This window comes from Leptonychotes weddellii, chromosome 7 (assembly GCF_054177405.1).
Source record: "Leptonychotes weddellii isolate Sample4059 chromosome 7, ASM5417740v2, whole genome shotgun sequence".
In the NCBI taxonomy this organism is placed as follows: domain Eukaryota; kingdom Metazoa; phylum Chordata; class Mammalia; order Carnivora; family Phocidae; genus Leptonychotes; species Leptonychotes weddellii.
The window spans coordinates 89,722,153-89,735,250 of record NC_138375.1 but is presented as its reverse complement, the minus strand read 5'-3'; the positions used below and the strand labels follow the sequence as shown (position 1 = coordinate 89,735,250).

The 13,098-nt window shown below is 46.0% G+C and overlaps 1 protein-coding gene across 1 annotated transcript in view; it reads left to right on the top strand.

Annotated features, from left to right (window-relative positions):
- The first annotated feature begins 3,459 nt into the window (after positions 1-3,459).
- LOC145722677 (synaptic vesicle glycoprotein 2C-like) overlaps positions 3,460-13,098 on the top strand; it is a 103,118-nt gene continuing 93,479 nt past the window's right edge. The window contains exon 1 of the mRNA XM_081826723.1: positions 3,460-3,780. The gene's annotated coding sequence lies outside the window, so the exon portion shown is untranslated. The remainder of the gene's footprint in view (positions 3,781-13,098) is intronic.

Here is a 13,098-nt window from a genome sequence, read left to right as displayed (position 1 = left end):
CCCCTCAGGCACAGAACCCTTGCTTGCTCAGGACTAAGGGTAGTACTGGTTGCAATAAACATCTTCATGTGCATTAAGTTTGTGAGGCTTAAGGTAGGATTAGTGCTTAGGGAGTGACCTTGAATTGGGAGCTAAAATTGTCAGGAAAGGTGCAGAGTGACATGGAGGTCTGAGCATAGCAGCAATGTTTAAAAGTGTACAATAACCCGATGAAGTAAGATTCAGAGCTGTAGGTTTTCGGGAGAAGGGAGGAACAATGTTCTGGAAGCAGCACTGAGGAACAAGAAGACACCACCTTCTTATCTCCTGACACAATGATACAAGAGCTGGAGAGGGAAAAACCAGCCATCACTTGCAAGGGCTGTGGAAGCAGTTTTTCTAGCGGGAGAATCAGGCTTCCATTAGAGCAAGAAGTGAAGGGAACCTTCAGAAAAGAGGCTGAGGATATAGGGCATTTTGCTAATGGTTGGATTGTGCCTTCCAGAAGCCTGAAATAGAAGGTTCCAGGAGCTGGATAGGGAGAAAGGGACATATAATATGTGCTCAGTCTATGAATGTTAAAATGTAGGAGATGAGAAATGCACTTGAGATTCTCGAGCTGCTTGTGATAACCAACATAAATAGGCATTAAGGGCTTAATGAGATTAACATTGGTAGACTCAAGACCTAGAATGTTGGGGAAGCTGTGAGCATTGAGGGTGAGAAGGGTGTCTGTCTTGTTACTGACCCTGATGATAAAAGTGAGGAGAACTGGAGTGAGGGAGCCTTGGTCCAAGTGTATGGAGGCTCTCTTGAGGTCTCTGTTCTGGAAGCCAGCTGTTAGTTACCCTAAGCTTGCAGAAATATAGAACTAACACCCTAAGGCACACACTTGGGAAAACCTCACTCTGGCTACTAAAAGGAGAGGGGTATTAACATTTAATCTATGTTCACTATGTGCTAGGCACTGTGCTTCTTGTGTGTGTTACCAAGTTTAATCACCACAGCATCTATACTTAGTATGAATCATTTTTATTGAATCCACTTTGCAGATGTGAAGATAGATCTCTGATGCTCCTTAGGTCTGTTTAATGGCTTACTTTCTAGCATGCTCAGCAGATACTGCACTGAGGAATAAAATTCCAGATTGGTAGGAGGGTAGTGATGTTAGAGCACTGGGATTTTTGTGGGGACAGTGCAGGGGTCCCCTTTACCCTCCCATCAGCTCCTACAAGACAAGTGTTTTTAGGAGAGAAAACACATCCTTATAGAAGGTGTGAAGACTATTCTGAGTGCTGGATCCAATAGGCCTGGGGTGCACCAAGTTGGACCCTAAAATGAGAGCAGTCTTGGAGGGCAAGCTGAAGAATCTATGCATCCCATCGTCATGAGAAAATGTTTGTTGTCCTCCAAAGACACAGCATTAAAATACCCTCCTCTAACACAGGCTGGTCTTAAATTGAACATTTCTCAAAAATACACAATCAGGAATTTTCCTGTAGGAGCTGTTATCTTCAACTACATCAAGACATGAAAACTTGGCAGCTAGAAAAAGTTTTACACTTCTTTAAGTATCTTCCATGGACAGCACAGGGAAGAGAGAGCATAGCACAGGGCACATTGATCATTCATGGTTTTCTGAACTTCTCTCATTGGAGAAATAATCCATTATCATATGACACTTGGGGGAAGGTTTTCAAGAGGGGGTCTGTCTGTCCATTTGGAATCCCAGTGAATCACCAGCATGTTTTGCACTTGAGAGTTCAATGTTTTATGTATAATATGCAGGCAATCTGGATAAGGTTTGTGATTTTTTTAATTTCACTATTTCATTTCCAATGCTGGATTTATTTGGCATTCCCATGGGATATCTTTTCCTTCTCATTGTAACCACACAATAATTTTAGCCTAAATACTTATTTAATTTAAATAATTTGCTTATGTAGAGGGATCCATGAAATGCAAATAAGCAGCATGTTCCTAATTTTCATGTTTCCTGACCACCTTACAGCACCACATATGGTTGAAAACTGCAAAGCCTTTAACCCAAACAAGACCCAGGCAGGTTTTCAAAGACCGATGCAGCAAAGCAAGTGTAGGTTCCACAGGACAGGGGAATCATAACTTAAGAGTTCTTGAGAGCCTGAAATGGAGAGAAGGGAAAATTATAGGCCAAGGACTGTCTCTGTCTTCCTCTTTCCACAGCATCATGCATAGTGACACAAACCAAGCCAGAAAGCTCATGTGACAACACCACTCAGAATTGACCTGCCTCATCCCCACCAGCTTCTCTGGGCAGGAGGCTGCCTGAGGTGCCTGGTATCTCTTCTTTCCAGCACAAGTACATGTAGTATTTATATTTATATCCATACACTGATCCATTCAGTCATCCAGGCATATTTACACGAATCAAACACATTCGGCAGATAAACCGTGTGTGTGTGTGTGTGTGTGTGTGTGTGTGTGTGTGTGTGTGTGAGAGAAAGAGAGAGTTCCACCCACTGCATCCCTCTCCGGCGTTGCGCTTTGTCTTGCTTTAGGTCACCCATCATTAGAGCAGTGATCTTAGGGAAGACGCCTGCCAGTGTGGCAGTGTGGCCGCCTCCCACGCTGCATTGGTTCCATGTGAGCGCGGAGCTGGCAGGGTCCTGGATTTGGGGAAGCCCAGCTTCTCGCAGTATCTGGGTGGCAGTGCGTGAGATGGGGGGGACAGGTGGGGAGCATGGAGGGGCGGCGGCCAGAGAGGCCCGCGGACGACTACGCCCTCCTCTACCGCCGCGGAGTGGCCGCGCCATCCTTGGGGAAGGCGTCGCCCGAGTAGGCTTCCCCGAGCCGCCGAACCCTGCTGCTTTGCAGTGGAGAAGCTCAAGTGGGGGCCTCCAGCACGCCAGTGTTATCAAGAATACAAGCAAAATTCCCGTGCCCCCCTCTCCTTTTTAAATATTCAGTAGTTCCCCTAAAAGAACCACTTTCACTGTCTGCCTGTGGATCCGGCTGTCTGCCCCCCCACCCCCGCTAGCATTAGGGAGACCTCAGACATCCAGCAAAGTTTCCTCCGGTTTGCTCTTGCTGCGCCCCAAGTTTCCCCTCGCCTTGTATGCCAGTGTGGAGGTGGAGGGTGGAGGAATGGTCAAGTTAGCCCTGCCAGGTGGCTCCCTGGAAGAGGACTTGACGTTAACAGGTCAGTCCCAGGCCCAGAAATAGGGGGCAAACCCTCCTCCCCTGGCACCAGCTAGGCCCCGCACTCAGAATTCCTTGATTTCTCGGGGGACCAGACTAGGGGCGCCGCCCCCAGTGCACCACGCAGAGCACTGGCGCCCCTTTCCTTCCCCCCCTCCCCTGCAAACTCGGAGCCCTGACTCCTCCGAAAGTACTTGCCACTTGGGGGTGGCCCCGCCCCTCCCCCCAGTCCCACGCTGCAGCCAGACCTCAGAACCCGGACTTCCCGGAGCCAGTCAGCCCGCCCCGCACCGAGTCGTGCGCCGCTCCCGCCTCCCCCGCACGGTGACTCCCTCCCTGCGCACCGCTTGTACTCTCGCCACGCCGCCGCCCGGCACTGCAGCACCGCGGGGAGGAGGCGCAGGCGGAGGAGGGGGAGGAGGACCGCAGCGTGCAAGCCCGGAGCCACTTTCCCGCCCCTCCTTTCGTCGCTGACACGCTCGGAGGAGTCACCACTCCGCGCGTTGCCGGCGACAGTGGCAGACGGAGGCGGCCCCGGGGAGAGAGCCCGAGCGACGCCCGCGAGGCAGCAGCTGCAGCGCTGACACTACCTAGGGCAGGGAGTCCCAGGCGGCTGGAGCGGTGAGTGAGGGACCCCGGCAGCGGTGGCGGGTTTTCCAGCCGCCGCCTAATTTCCCTTCCCGACCGGGGAGCGGGGCGCTGCAGCGTGGGGAACTTTTTGCATCCTTGTAGAAGCGCAACTTTGCCCCGCGTGCCCCCGAGGAAGCGGTTGCAGGTTCCTATTTGTTGGGGCGGGACCGGGGAATTCGGGGTAAAGCAGATGGAGTGACTCCCGGATGCCCAGGGTAGGTCAGGGGAGGCGGGTGCACTTTATCCGGATTCCCGGGGGAGGCGGGTGGGCGGCCGCGGGGATTCGAAAGCCGTGCCCGCCTTCCTTGGGGACCTCCACAATACTTGCTTCCGTGGTTGGACGGGGAGGGGGAGGCTGAATCAGAACAGCAGCTCCGAGCCCCCAGCCAGGCGTCCGACCTGTACCCCGACCCCAGCTTTGGGCTCAACTTTTCGGCGGGGATCCCTCTGCAGACGTGCGGCTGGCAGGAGAGCAGAGAAAGCCGCATTGGGCGCTGTGCGAGCCTGAAAGAAACCCCGGGGCTTAAAAAACGATTCCACGGAAGTCCCCGAAGCCCCCGTCTCGTGTCTGCGCGAGAAGCAGAGAGGGATGGAGAACCGGGAATCCCGCGGGGCTGTGGCTGTTTGTAAGTGCCGCACTTGACTCCAAACACTCCGCCCTCATTCAGTCAAAACCTACGGAGCGCCCACCAGGCTCCAGGTGCGGCGAAACAGACCGACTGGCGTGCGGCTCCGGGGGGGAGAGGGGCTATCACCCATAAACAAGCTACCTGGGTCATTTCAGGTGGTGGTGAGAGCTGTGGCGGCGCTCACCCAGTCCATTTGACCCTTTCAATGGTCAGACTCTTTCCCCTCCGCCTGGGTTCTAGAACTGGGAAGACTTTTCTCCAGCTTGTCGCGGGGATCTCCCGGGGCTGGGCCCATGAAGACTGCGGAATATGGTGATGAACTTGTGGGGCAGCGGGCACCCCGCCGCAGATGCACAAAACCCAGGGTCTTTCTGTGGGCGTGCGGGGACCTTAGGCGCCGGGCGCGCGGGGGTGGAGGGGGAGGGGCTGAGTCACAGAGGCGGGAGCCGGGGGTGGGGAGGGCGCTCACGTCACCCGCTGCGTGTGCTAGTGATGCAAATGCAGACCCACGAGGGGCGGGCGGGGTGGGGGCTGGAGGAGAGGCGGCGGAGTCTCGGGCTGGGAGAGCGCGCGTGTGCGTCAAAGTCTCTCGGGTGATGGATGCCCCGCAGCGCACCCGGCGGGGGCGGCGGGGCGGCGGGGGGGACTGCGGCCTGGGCGGCGAGGAAAGCCCAGCAGGGCGGGTCTGCGGGCGGGCCCGCAGCTCCGCAGTGCGCCACGGTGCCGGGAAGGCGCCGCAGCGGCCAGGCGCTCCTCGGGGATCGAAAGATGGGGCGTCTTTTAAGGCGCCGCAACAGGGATGTCCTGATGGCCTCCTCTCTCAATAGACCGCCTTCCTAAATATTTAGGCGATTGATAGCGCGAGAAAGTTGTTCCAGTTTGGTTCTTAGCCTTAATCCTGGAAGAGGCTTTGGCATTCATCTCTTTGGCGTTCACTAGTTTTCTGTGGCAAGTTCCGAAAGGCCTCGTGCTCCTGGCAAGTTTTCATGTGAAAGCTTCGACGTTGAGGTTCATGAGATTTCCGTAGTGCTCACCCATGCCTTCACCATTCTTCAGTTTTGTCAGGAAGCCTGGCCTCTAAGTGGGGCTTGAGAATGGCTTACAAAACAGTGTGCTGCGTTCCTCCTTTAGGACCTAAAAATGTGTGTTGAAAGCAGTCCCTGGGAGAAAATAAAAAGCCCAATCCATGTTTCATTTTATTTATTATTATATTTTTAAAAGACCCCACTTTCTGGAAGCCTCCTGGCAAAGGTTTTTCTACTGGCTTTGCTGAATGAGGCCAAATCTGCAGTATGTGCGGCTAAAGGATTGAAAGAGGGGAGGTGGAGGGGAGGAAGGAAGGAAAAGGGGAAGGCAGTCATCAGAGAGCCCAGAAACAAAGATCCTAGTTCCCGCTTTCCGGAGGAGCATTGTGTTACAGTCATCTCAGGCAAGTGACTTACCTCTTGGGTTCATCCTCCACATTTGAGAAATCTGAAAAATAGCTCAGACTAGCTCTTACTACAAAGTTGTTTTGAGGACAAAAGATGATGGTCTCAGAGAGCTTTGTGCCTACAAATTCTCTATGAATGGAAAATATTATGAAACACAGTCCCTTTAAGGGAAGAAGAAAAACAATTTTATCTTTTAAAAAATTCTGGAGACATTCACCAGTGCTGTTTCTTTAATGAAATTTAGCTTTCAGTGTCAGCAAGCGCAGACAATAGACTTTTCCTAACAGTCTTATATAAAATCAGATGCCATTAGCTGCTGTCTGGAGAACGGAAAAAAAAAAGCACTGGATTACATCTGAGTGTTTTTGGTGATGTAGTAGAGAAAACAGATTTATTTTTCATGACGAGATGACAGTCAAAGTAGGTTCTCTGGTGTGAGCAGCAGACTAGCCTAAGAGCTTTTAGGTAAAAATTCTACTCATTATTAACCCAGTCATATTCCTTAAGTGTGGAAGTTGCCTCAGAAAACAGGATGCAGTTTCCATCCTTAAGGAGATGACCACAAAGGGTATCATAATGTGCAATATATCATGTGACCACAAGTCCCAGAAAATCCATTTCCTATAATTAGGGATATTATCTCTTACGCTAATGTAAACTTGTTGATGATATATTTCATGAATAAAAACATCTGATTTGTCAAAATGCCTTCCTAACCACTCACAATGTTGTTATTCATGTTATTCATACATAATGGTGGATATCTATGAATGGTTAAAGTTAAAATGCCCTATTTATCCTGTGTGGCTGTACCAAGGAAAAACCTATGATTGACCAGTGCTTCTTGGTTCCATGTTGATTTGGATTTTATCAGACCCATGGTTTGCAATATGTACATCATTGTCCATTTAACCCAAACTCATCATTTAGGTTAAGTCTGTCAGTAAACCTGAGAGGCAGCCCCCTGTCTGCATGTGGTTTTGGTACAACATTGCTAAATTGTTTTTGTTTTTGCTTTGCTTTTTCCATTCCAGCCCTATTGAGCAACCAGTGTAAATGTTGCAGTGAATTGAATTTGGAGCTTTCTTTATTTGGCACAGCTGAAATAACAAGGGGGGGGGTGTCAAGTTACTATTTTAATCCTTGCTGGAAATATGTCTTAATGGTGTATAAACCGTTTATTTTTATCACAAACACCCCTTGTAATTAGGGACACTTGCTATTAGTTGCATATCATCATGGTTTCCCTTGTTGGGAAGAATTGAACAAAATGAAATAAATGGAGAGAGATCAGTGGATTGGATGGTTTGGTACTCTCTGGTTCTACTATTCTTTCCCTACGTGAAATGCAGAAATATATGATGAGTTATAGTTTATTTTATTTCGTAAAATTTTAATTCCAGTATAATTAATATACCATGTTATGTTAGTTTCAAGTGTACTATATAGTGATTCAACAGTGCTCTACATTACTCAGTGCTCATCATGATAAGTGTACTCTTAATCCCCTTCACCTATTTCACCCATCCCCTACCCACCTCCCCTCTGGTAACCACCAGTTTGTTCTGCAAATTCAAGAGTCTGCTTTTTGTTTGTCTCTCTCTTTTTTTTGGTTCATTTGTTTTGTTTCTTAAATTCCACATAAGAGTGAAACCACATAGTATTTGTCTTTCTCTGACTTATTTAACTTAGCATAATACCCTCTAAGTCCATGCATGTTGTTGCAAATGGCAAGATTTCATTCTTTTTTATGGTTGAATAATATTCCATTGTATATATATACACCACACCTTCTTTATCCCTTGATGAGTTATATTTTATTTTATTTTATTTTTTTAAAGATTTTTATTTATTTATTTGACAGAGAGAGAGATAGCGAGAGCAGGAACACAAGCAGGGGGAGTGGGAGAGGGAGAAGCAGGCTTCCTGCCGAGCAGGGAGCCCGATATGGGACTCGATCCCAGGACCCTGGGGTCATGACCTGAGCCGAAGGCAGACGCTTAACGACTGAGCCACCCAGGCGCCCGATGAGTTATATTTTAAATTTGAACTTTGCTTATAAGTAGAATATAAGAAGTGTTTTTTATTAACTCACATTGCAATTTTACATGGAGTTATGGGCTGTTTTTGTAGAATAATTGATCTGTTAGATTTTATATTATGCCATTATGAATATGGATTAAAACATTTTTAAAAGACCGAAATTGAAAAATAATCTGTTTACTAATCTTAGTAAAACAGATATTCTGATGAATTTAACATGACAAATTTTATTTTATTTTATTTAAAGATTTATTTTATTTTATTTTTTAAAGATTTTATTTATTTATTTGACAGAGAGAGACACAGCAAGAGAGGGAACACAAGCAAGGGGAGTGGGAGAGGGAGAAGCAGGCTTCCCACTGAGCAGGGAGCCCAATGCGGGGCTCAATCCCAGGGTCCTGGGATCATGACCTGAGCCGAAGGCAGACACTTAACGACTGAGCCACTGGGGCGCCCCTAAAGATTTTGTTTTTAAATAATCTCTAGACCCGACTTGGGGCCCGAGCTTACAACCCCAAGATCAGGAGTTGCATGCTCTACCGACTAAGCCAGACAGGCGCCCCTAACATGACAAATTTCAAATGCTTTCTGTTGAGCACCCAATGTATATTATGGCTGTTGTATCATTTCCTGTGGACAGGATGTACTGCAAATGATTAAGACTGGAAAGTAAGAACTATATTAATGGGCTTTAGTCTTCTCATAGCACTTGGGTCCTCTTACTACTCAAGAGCACAGTGAGATTTATGACTGATTAGACCAAATGCTTTTTCTTGTTATTTGCTACTCTTTGAAAATCCTGTGGATTAGAATCTTTGTATAGCTGAATAGACCTATGATTCTCAGTAGTCCTGTGTATCATACTTCCCTGGGGAGCTTATTCAAATGGAGATGTCTGAGCTTTATCCTAGACATTCTAAATAAGTAATTCCACGGGTGGGCCCAGAAAATGCTATTTATCAAGCTCTGCCAAGTGGGTTATATGTCATCAGTAGGGGTCTACACTTGAAGGAGTACTTGAACTAGTACTTGACAAGGTGGCAGTGTGGCAGGGCTATCTAGGCTGTGTTGTTCTCTTCAATATTTATGGAATCTCTACTTGAAGCTCTCAGAGAAGTCACCTTCCAGCTGGCAAGACAGACTTAAAGATGACCAAGTTCTGTGGAAGGAGTCAGAGGCGGAGTGAGTGAGGTGGGTGGTTGGGAAGAACCCTGTGGAGACAGTTATGTAGATGGCATCTACATAGGAACAACATTTTACAGGTTGCTCTGGTGGCGGAAAGGCTGAAAACCTTAGCATGGCCTTCAAGGCCCTGGATGGCCTGGCCCCTGCGCACTTCCGTAACATCATTTTGCTTAACCTCCAAACCTCTCCCGTCCTAGCAACCTTCAAACATCAGCCCCATCCTGCTACAGCAACCTTATCACCTGCTGTACCCTGCCTTCACCATTTTAACTCTTGATGTTCTTTAGACTTCAGTCATCTTCCCTTTCTGGGAGAGCTTCCCAACCCTCTCGGGAGGGGAAATCTTTCTTCTCTCACGGTGTTCTTTTCTTTATAAATAAGGTTGTTGGAGAAAAACAGGATACTCAGTAATTTTGAGTTCAGATTAGTAAAATGTTTCTTAATCTACGTATATCTCAAATATTGCATGGGACGTAGTTATGTTAAAATATTATTTGTTGTTTATATGACATTTAAATTTATCTGGGGCATCCTGTATTTATATTTGCTGAATCTGGCAACTCTGTTTATAAAGTTCATTAATTTTACCATCTCCTTTTTGAAAAAAGTGAGATTGTTTCATTAATGCCCGTCTCTCCTGGCTGAACTACAAACCCCAAGAGGCCAAGGACAGAATTAGAGATAGGTTGTTGTTTTGTCTTGCTGTTTATCCCTAGTCTCTAAAATAGTATCTGGAGCATAGTAAGAGCTCAGTAAATTTTATCAGATGAATTAGTGAGCTGCTTGAGAAAAATGGTGTAACCATGGACAAGTTTCTTAATCTCTTAGAGCCTTAGTTTCTTCAGCTGTGAAAAGATGATTTTTATATCTACTTTTTAGGATTGTGTAAAGGGTAAATGGAGAAAACATACATAAAGCTCCTAGCATGTTGCTTTGCAGGCACTGTACTATAAAAGATGTCTTTTCTCTTCAATCAGTATTTGGTTTGTAACATGAAGGGATTCCTTCTTAATGTAGGAAACCCTGCTTCCTTTTTATTATAATGCAATCCTGTAAGTAGTCAAGTATTTCCTGAATGTTTACCAAATGCAAGGTACTCTGGAGATTCAGCTGTGCAGTTACAAAAGTCCTGTTCCCAAGGAGCACCCATCTGTGGAATGGTAACACTGAGGGCTCGCTTCATGGACCACGCGGGGCCTCATGGTTAGAAAGGCCCTGTGTTTGGTTTATGCTCTGCCATCACCTCATGAAATTTTTTGAACAAAGGGGGGCCCCATGTTTTCCTTTTGTCAGTTACTAGCTAATCCTGGGAACCTATGCATATTTGTATATACACATGCATGTGGATCATTGTAATCTTTATAATGACGCTGGGCCTCTCATTACTCAGAGAACTTGTGATTTTCCCCTGTTACATGGTTTGTAATGGACCGAACCAAGATCAATGTCTTTTCCCGTACACCGTGACTGTCTTCACCTGATTACAACCATCCAGTGTGGGCCACATCTTTGAGTGAGCATCAGAAACTTTTAAAGAACTGGCTTCAGGTCTCCTATCCTTGGGTCATTTCCGTGGACCTTCCCTCCCTGTCACTGCTCCTGGAGTCGCTGAGAGACTGCAGCTTGAGGTGCTAGGTCTGCCTTTGTAGGAACACCAGGAACACTGGCGATGTGTTTTAGACTCTATCCCCTCCGGTATTCAGGTTTTTAAATCTTTGGATCCACACAAGATAAATAGTGATCTCGGGGGGTTGAAATTGTTCTAAGACAAATATCTGAGATGTTTGTTCTTTGCTTTAAATTACCCAGCTGAGCCACTCAGCAAAGGGGCCTCTGCACAGTGAACAACCAGGCATTTTAGCGGTGGGTAGAGAAGGGGACCCATTTTGTCATTTCAAGCTCTGACTAGCTTATTTTAAAATACGCTCATTGTAATATTACTCTTGAGTAGTGCTAAGTATGCCATTTTTCTTTTTTTTTTAATTTTTGTGCTTGGGTGTGTTTGTATTGAAGAAGCAACATTCTAATAATTTCATCGGGACATTCTCATGTTTACCTTCACATTAGTATTATTTTCAACATGTGACAGCATGCTCCAATTAATGCACATTAAACACATTATGAGCGGCATTGAAAACAAATGTAATTTAAGTATAAAGATAATTGTTTTTTGAAGTATCCCGTTAAAGCCACAGCCAGGGTTTCCTTTTGGCAACATCAGTGTGGAGGTAGACATAAAGACCCATGTCATCCACAGTCATTGCCCTCGTTCTATTCCTTCCCCAGTTGTGGATTCGCAATCTGCTACAAAGATTCTTCACTACTTCTCTGAGCTCTCAGGGGTAATCCCTGTGGTCCTTGCCTCTACTTCCCTGCAGCAGCATCCCACAGTGGTGCAGAGCGTGCCTCTCATTCCCAGAATGCCCTGGCTCCAGTATTATAGAACCTCCTGAAGCTACCATGTGCTCCTAATGTCCCTGGAGAGTTTGGAGGATGTGCGAATGTATGGGGCTGGTGAGAAACACAACATCCTGTATTCACGATCACTTGTCCCTTCCGACTCCAGCCCATGTCCTAAGACCATAAATAGTGGGTCTCAGATTGTCTTCTGCTTGCATTGAGCCTCCTACTGGGAGATTTCTTAGTCCCTCCCTTCCAGACATGCTCAGAAGTATCAGAATATTAAGATAAATCATGAGAATGTTGCACAGGATGTTCTGTGCATATTATTCATGGTACTGAAAAATTAGAACCAATCTAAATGTCTTTCAGAGGGTGATCAGATCAATTATGGTTTATCTAAATAATGAAATACTACACAGCCATTGAAATGAACCTGTATATACTCACATAGAAATATTTGAAGATAAGTTATTAATGAAAAATACAGCAATTTATTGACCAGAAAATGTCCTATGTCTCTATTAAAAAATTAAAGTACATTAAAAAGCCTGGAAGGACAATGACCAAACTATTATCTTTTGGGGATAAGATGGAGAGGACCTGACACTTTTCACTTTATATTTCTGAAATATTTGAGTTTTCAGCAATAATTACATATTACATTTGTAATTAAGGCATTAGTAAAGTTGGTAAAAATTAATTTTAGGTTGCCCATGTGATGATGTTTCTCAAATATGTCCAGATATTAATGTTTTAGTGGCTAAAATGCAGTGCCAGTTTTTCCCATGGATATTTTTTTAGTTCATAGTATAGGAAGGTATTTGAGTTTGTAAGAACATAAATTATTTTAGGGCTCAATAAAGCTGTTTTCATTTCGAATGAAAAAAGGGAACTCACCTATAAACATCCAGTACAGCGGACCCTGAGAGGAACTGCACATTGCTGACGTAGGTCATTAAAGTCCAGGACCTCTCCTCCATCTCCCACCTCTGTTCTCAATAAATCTTACGTGTCTGGTGGCTGTCAAAAGCCTGTATTGCTACTCAGAATGTTGCGCTTTTAGGGACATTTTTCAACCTATGGCTGTGTACTTGATAGGATTGGAGATGGACAATTTTTATCTTCTCTTCCATGGGTCTGGAATGTCCTCCCTCCCACCACTTACCTTCCCCCGACTCTCAACATATACCTACCCATGGAAAAGGCTCCTACTTACCCTTCAAGCCTCAGCTTAAAACTTCACGCCCCTCGCCGGAGGAATTTGGGCCCCTTTCTTTGTTTCTCCCAGTCCCCTTGCAGCCACCACCATCATAATGCTTCTCACACTTTGTCGTTGTGGCTCTCTACACATTTCCCCAGTAGATTCTGAGTCCCTTGAACTTAAGGGAAGAGGCCAAGTCACTGAGATCTTTAACTCCAGGTGCTGGACACATAGGGGCCGAACACATTTTAGATATTTATTAAGCCTTTTTTAAAAAATTTTTTAAAAAGATTTTATTTATTTATTTGACAGAGAGAGACACAGCGAGAGAGGGAACACAAGCAGGAGGAGTGGGAGAGGGAGAAGCAGGCTTCCTGCTGAGCAGGGAGCCCGATGTGGGGCTCGATCCCAGGAC